Source organism: Nilaparvata lugens, chromosome 7 (genome assembly GCF_014356525.2).
Source record: "Nilaparvata lugens isolate BPH chromosome 7, ASM1435652v1, whole genome shotgun sequence".
NCBI classification, from domain to species: Eukaryota; Metazoa; Arthropoda; class Insecta; order Hemiptera; family Delphacidae; genus Nilaparvata; species Nilaparvata lugens.
In genome coordinates, this window is record NC_052510.1 from 59,867,226 (window position 1) to 59,874,535 (window position 7,310).

The following is a 7,310-nucleotide window of genomic DNA, read 5'->3' on the forward strand; positions in this document are numbered from 1 at the left end:
ATCGATGGGTAACTGGGGTCAATTCGCTGTATGGTGGTGGTGGGCTATCAGGGCGGGGTGGAGGAGGAGAAGGGTATGAAGTCGATGTATTGTGCTCCATATTGTCTGAAAACGACATACATGCCGTTAGTATAGGTGGTTCTCTAGTATGGGGTTGGATTTTACATTGCTTTCCACCCATTCAACAACAATAGTTTTATATAATAAGAAAAAAATGAATAGTATAAATCATTATTACTGAATTATGGGTCTTTTGAAATTCTAAATAATATTCATTCTGTCTCAAACTGAATGATGTGTGAGGAGACATCTTAAAGTCCCCACACAAAGTATTCATCGCAATGGATCCTCCACACAAAATATTCATCAAAAATGGGTCTTTCAAAATTCTCCAACTGAATGATCATCATGATGTGTGAGGAGACATCTTAAAGTCCCCCACACAAAGTATTCATCAAAATGGATCTTTTAAAATAATAACAAACAATAATAATAAACAATATAGATTGTACTTACTTTAATATTCACTAATAACGAATATTAAACCGGTCTGGTTGAATATTCGTGATAATATTTCCTGACAACCCATGTATCGAACAGGAGTTGGGGGGAAGGGGGCTATCGTCCTCAATCTGTGGACGACCCTCCTACGTTGTCGTCTCAACAACGCGTGGGAAGGTCGTCCTCGACCATAGCCTCCCTCCCTCTCAACTCCCCTCTGGATGGGAGAACCTGCTCTATTCATATCCCCCACTCCAAATCGCCCAAGGAAATTGATAGGGGTCTCCTAACGATAAAGTTGTCTTTCTCATCATCGACTTTTTCAAATCAACCAGAGACTTTGGTAGTGGTGCTTCCGGTGAGTTTTGCCGGATCTTGCGTGTTTCCAACTCCAACATGAGACGCAATTCTAGCCACGTGGCTGTAAATTGCGCCTTTAGTTTTTGTTGGGGCACATCGCTCCCTATTGCAGTTAATCTGTGGTTTCTAGCTGCCAGTAGCTGTGAACTAAGATTTCCAACTCACCATCAGCAAAATGCGCGTAATTATATTTCTCATGTTGGAGAGGTGTTCCGGAACACGTTTTGCCCGACTTTACGCGCACTTCATACTGTTCATGCATGATAGACATGAAGTGTTTGGCCACGTCTGAATTTTTTTTGGGTACTGCACCATAAACCAATGGATAGCAAGTCAAATCACTACCCATTGAATTTTTGACGTAGTAGTTTGTAAAAGAGTGGGTATCGCGATTAATGGTGGTCAAGTCTTCAGAAAGTTTTTTTAATGCGTGACCCGTTTGAGATGGCGCCAGCACCCATTTACGAGACTGATCTAGCTCACTGGATAATTTTTTCAGTGATACTAGATCAAAGCTGGCGGGGTAGATGATGTCTTTCACGATTTGATTGTTTGTCTGAAAATTGTACCTCTCAGACTTTTACAGTTATATGAGGAGAAACAACAGGCTTATGGCCAAAACTTCCCTTTTGTATGAAAAAATAGAAACTATCCAATAATACAAAAACCTAATTTACTTACAGCCTACATTATTGACGCCAATGCTTTGTTGAGTTCGTCGTCTTTGATAGAGTTAGTGGAATCATCATCTCTGGAGTTTTAAAAGTCGACCGTTTAGTAGGTGTTACATTCAAATATGTTGGACATTTTCTTTTAGCAGCCAACTTCTCTAATCTTTGTACGCGATTATAGCTAACCCAAGTTTTGAAAAGTTGGCTGACATCGGTCAACCAAACACATGAAGTCTCATTCGATACCAAAAACCTGAGCGGTGCTCTGTACTTATTTTCCACCTGATGAATAAGTGTGACGACCTGAGCCTCGGTGAGCGGCTTGATCTTGTCCATTGTGTAAACACAAAAACAGCAAATGGGCAAGATCAACTCGTCAGTGACTTTCAGCTTTTCAGTTGATGTGTGAGCACAGAGCACACACTTAATGTGTCAGCATTTATCGATGAAACTGTAAACAGTCGGTATATACCAGTGTATTACAGTCTTGAAGCTCAACTTGTTAGTTCACAACCTATACTTGGTTGGTGGTCAGCATTCTTCCTGCTTTCTCTTGTGAAAAGCATCAGCACAATCGTCCAAGATTCACTTCTTGTTGGATATGTTTGATGCTCTCAAACATATTTTTCATGTTTTTTTAGCCGAGCTTGCCATCCTGAACATGTCGGCATCTTCAGGATTGTACTGAGAATCCGGCGGAACCATCAACTCAGAACTTTTTGAGCCAGCCGCATTTCGACTATACTCAGCAGCCGCCAATGCTGTGTTCAAAGGTGGCTGTGAAAGGTGTGTGAAAGGTGGCTCGTGGTGCAATGCATTGAGACTTTGCACCTTGTTTCATTTCCGATTAATATCTTCCCATTGCCATCCATACATCACAACTCTCGTTCATCAATATCATTGCTATCACTGCTCAAGACTTCGGCTAAATTCACTTAGTCATCTGAATCACAGACTTCTCCAAGTATATGCCTTTGGCCTTTTGCCTTTCTACTTCTCAAAAGTTGATTATTGTGACACTGTCTCTCGATAAAATATCAAGATTGGCATCAGCCACAATCGGGATCTTGTCGATTCATCTTATGTCACAAAAATATGTGTCCAAGTACAAATTGACACCAGAAGTTAGAATTTTGGCCCACGATTTACTATTGCCCCCATCAAGAACGTTTGAAGAGAAACGTAACTATGGGCCGACAGTAGCTGTGAATAGCACATATCACATGTAGCTAACACTTTGGTGTCTTTATCACATTTCACTTTTTTAGTTCGATCTACGATCAACTTGTTAGTCTTGATGGTCACATCAATAATATTCTCGATGATATTGACTTTCGTTGTTGTCATATGTGGCATCAAAGGAGGAGGGCTTTTCTTGTAAGACATATGATTGCCTATAAAGCCACTTAGGTGTCACTCGGTGATAACAGTATTTGTTTCATTAACTATGCCATGATAAAGCATATGGAACCTGATGCTATGTGCTACCATATATAATAAATTATTGCATACTGCTTGCAATCCACGAACGCCCTTCTCGTGCTTTGACAATAGCACATTGGTAAACATTTCAAAAATATTGGCAATTATATAGAATATAGAATAGAATAGAACAGAACTTTATTTGCACTTTTTTCAACATTACAAAAATGAAAATAATACCTCCAATTCAATTCAAACTCAACTAAATTTTACAAATAAATTGAACAAGCATTATTTCCATCATAAATAAAAGTTCTTTAGGCTTAGCCAAGACCATCAGCCGAGTAGATAGATTTCTTGGAAATATTGGCAATTGATAAAATGGGAACAATGAACGGAGTCTCATTTTCAATTGTCTTGGTTTGTTCAAATTTAGACTTTATAATGGGTGCAGCCACCTTGAACATTTGCATGATTGCATATTGTGTGTGTTCACACAAATAGTGGTGTAACTTACAGTTCTTCATGAACACACCACCGTTCCTAGCCTCAGGGCTAGACACACAAAAAATTGTAGTAAAATTTACCTTAACAATTAGAAGACTTGCCACTGTAACAAATTTAGAATCAAATTTTGCGAATTTCTTAATTGATTCCAAGTGTTGCTTCCGGTGAGTTTTGCCGGATCTTGCGTGTTTCCAACTCCAACATGAGACGCAATTCTAGCCACATGGCTGTAAATTGCGCCTTTAGTTTTTGTTGGGGCACATCGCTCCCTATTGCAGCTAATCTGTGGTTTCTAGCTGCCAGTAGCTGTGAACTAAGATTTCCAACTCACCATCAGCAAAATGCGCGTAATTATATTTCTCATGTTGGAGAGGTGTTCCGGAACACGTTTTGCCCGACTTTACGCGCACTTCATACTGTTCATGCATGATAGACATGAAGTGTTTGGCCACGTCTGAATTTTTTTGGGTACTGCGCCATAAACCAATGGATAGCAAGTCAAATCACTACCCATAGAATTTTTGACGTAGTAGTTTGTAAAAGAGTGGGTATCGCGATTAATGGTGGTCAAGTCTTCAGCAAGTTTTTTTAATGCGTGACCCGTTTGAGATGGCGCCAGCACCCATTTACGAGACTGATCTAGCTCACTGGATAATTTTTTCAGTGATACTAGATCAAAGCTGGCGGGGTAGATGATGTCTTTCACGATTTGATTGTTTGTCTGAAAATTGTACCTCTCAGACTTTTACAGTTATATGAGGAGACACAACAGGCGTATGGCCAAAACTTCCCTTTTGTATGAAAAAATAGAAACTATCCAATAATACAAAAACCCAATTCACTTACAGCCCACATTATTGACGCCAACGCTTTGTTGAGTTCGTCGTCTTTGATAGAGTTAGTGGAATCATCATCTCTGGAGTTTTAAAAGTCGACCGTTTAGTAGGTGTTACATTCAAATCTGTTGGACATTTTCTTTTAGCAGCCAAATTCTCTAATCTTTGTACGCGATTATAGCTAACCCGAGTTTTGAAAAGTTGGCTGACATCGGTCAACCAAACACATGAAGTCTCATTCGATACCAAAAACCCGAGTGGTGCTCTGTACTTATTTTCCACCTGATGAATAAGTGTGACGAGCTGAGCCTCGCTGAGCGGCTTGATATTGTCCATTGTGTAAACACAAAAACAGCAAATGGGCAAGATCAACTCGTCAGTGACTTTTTCAGCTTTTCAGTCGATGTGTGAGCACAGAGCACACACTTAATGTGTCAGAATTTATTGATGAAACTGTAAACAGTTGGTATATACCAGCATATTACAGTCTTGATGCTCAACTTGTTAGTTCACAACCCATGCTTGGTTGGTGGTCGGCATTCTTCCTGCTTTCTCTTGTGAAAAGCATCAGCACAATCGTCCAAGATTCACTTCTTGTTGGATATGTTTGATGCTCTCAAACATATTTTTATGTTTTTTTAGCCGAGCTTGCCATCCTGAACATGTCGGCATCTTCAGGATTGTACTGAGAATCCCGCGGAACCATCAACTCAGAACTTTTTGAGCCAGCTGCGTTTCGACTATACTCAGCAGCCGCCAATGCTGTGTACAAAGGTGGCTGTGAACGGGGTGCTCATGGTGCAGGGCATTGAGACTTCGCACCTTGTTTCATTTCTGATTCGGTGTATGCAAGCACCAATATCTTCCCATTGCCATCCATACATCACAACTCTCGTTCATCAATATCATTGCTATCACTGCTCAAGACTTCGGCTAAATTCATGGAGTCATCTGAATCACAGACTTCTCCAAGTATATGCCTTTGGCCTTTTGCCTTTCTACTTCTAAAAAGTTGATTATTGTGACACCATCTCTCGATAAAATATCAAGATCAGCATCAGCCACAATCGGGATCTCGTCGATTCATCTTATGTCACAAAAATATGTGTCCAAGTACAAATTGACACCAGAAGTTAGAATTTTGGCCCATGATTTACTATTGCCCTCATCAAGAACGTTTGAAGAGAAACGCGACAATGGGCCGACAGTAGCTGTGAATAGCTGAAATGTTACCTCAGTTTACCGTAGTTGAAATTAATCTTTGAGATGGGGAAGGAAATAATCCTCCGAATATTCAAATCAATAAATTGAATATATAGTTCAATATATTAACCAAAATATTCCATTTATTTAATTTCCAACCCCTTCTAAGTAGCAACATTTATAATTGAATGATATGACAGCTCAACAATTCAAGATTTACCCCATTCATTACTTGTCATTGATGATTGTTAGGCATATTCAATAATCAACAATAAGATTGTAATCATGTTTGCAATTTAATATACATAATAGATCAAATAAATAGAATTTCCAAAAAATAAACAAAATTTAAATCAAGTAATTACAAATTTATTTATTATCCTGTCCCATTTATTTTTGCGAAGTAGTTGCCTGTGAATTTTCCATAAATTAATATTGGTTGTTTCGTAAATACCTGGTGTATTGAAGTGAGGAGGCCTCCGTACACTTTATTCAAATTTTTCACTTATTAATTTTTCACTGCACAAGAAGTTCTTGAAGTATCCTTTTTACGGCGAATTTAGATCTTTTCTGGAAATATTGGTTTCCTTGTGATGAGTTGGTCAGCAAGGATTCAGCTTCCATGGCCATAACTAAGACATCCTGTGATACTACGAGTCTACGAGTCTATGACCGCTAAATAATAGAGAAACGAAAAGAATATATATAAATACTGTAATACTAAAGGAGAGATCAATAATACAGAATTTGCTCTTCTTAACAAAATCAACAATACACAAGATCTTTAATAAATTCATCAATAATAGTTTAAAGATAAATAATTCAAGATACTCGAAGTGAAGCTTCCAAAAGAGATTTTTTAAAAAGAAAAATTATAACTTGAATAAGGCTTTACAATTTTATTTATTTATTTATTTATTTATTTGACCAGAGTGACAAAGATAATTTGATATTTATTTATTTATTAATTTAATTTTACTATTATATAAACTTGCATAGAAATATTTCCAACATTTTGAATTACGAGAATTAGAGCTGAAAAACAAATTTAAGGAAAGCTGGGATTAATTATAATCTGATCAGACTTGACTTATAAAACAATAAGTAAAGTATATAAATAAATAATGCTTTACCTGTACAGCGGAAATTGTAGAAATTACTATGGATACATATGTGATGAATGAGGTTTTCAACAAATATAAATAAATTGCCATAACTTAGGCCAGCTAGAATGAATACTCAATTTAATCTTCGGACATGATTACTTTTCTTTCTTTTTTTTTTTTTAATAACAAACAAGAAAATTTACATATTTAAAAAGGAAATAAAAAAAATAAATAAAGTAAATAATAATATCACAACTTGTCATGAATGAAATCTGTCTCTGATCAACTACATATTGTAATAAATAGAAAAATTTAGCATAAGCTAAAATGGAATCAAAGGAAAAAGTTAAATTTACAACCTCCACTCACAAAATTCAGAGACAGAATGGATCATCGAGCGTTGAAGACGGAGTAGCAAACAAGACAGTGACATAAGCAAAACGGAATTATCAAAATTAGACAAAGAAACTAGAGAGAAAGAGCAATGCAAACTCAAAGCTACCAACAAGGACAGAAAAAGGGAGAAAGAAAATAGCAAAAAAGAACTGGAGAGAACAAGAAAGTAGATTATTCAAAGGGTACAGCTCGATCCCATAAGTGCATCTTTGTCTCACTGAGAAAAACAAGCTGATAATACAATAGAATTTAGAACCCAAAATAACAGAAAAACAAGATAAAAATAATCATGTCCAAAATTGTTACAT

General features: G+C 37.1%; 1 long non-coding RNA gene across 1 annotated transcript; it reads right to left on the minus strand.

Moving 5' to 3' along the window:
• Positions 1-5,776: 5,776 nt before the first annotated feature.
• LOC120352488 lies at positions 5,777-6,756 on the minus strand. The gene is made up of 2 exons (XR_005571868.1): positions 6,634-6,756; positions 5,777-6,175 (listed from the first exon to the last, which is right to left on the minus strand). It is a non-coding gene; the product is annotated as an uncharacterized LOC120352488 (long non-coding RNA).
• Between the last annotated feature and the right edge of the window lie 554 nt (positions 6,757-7,310).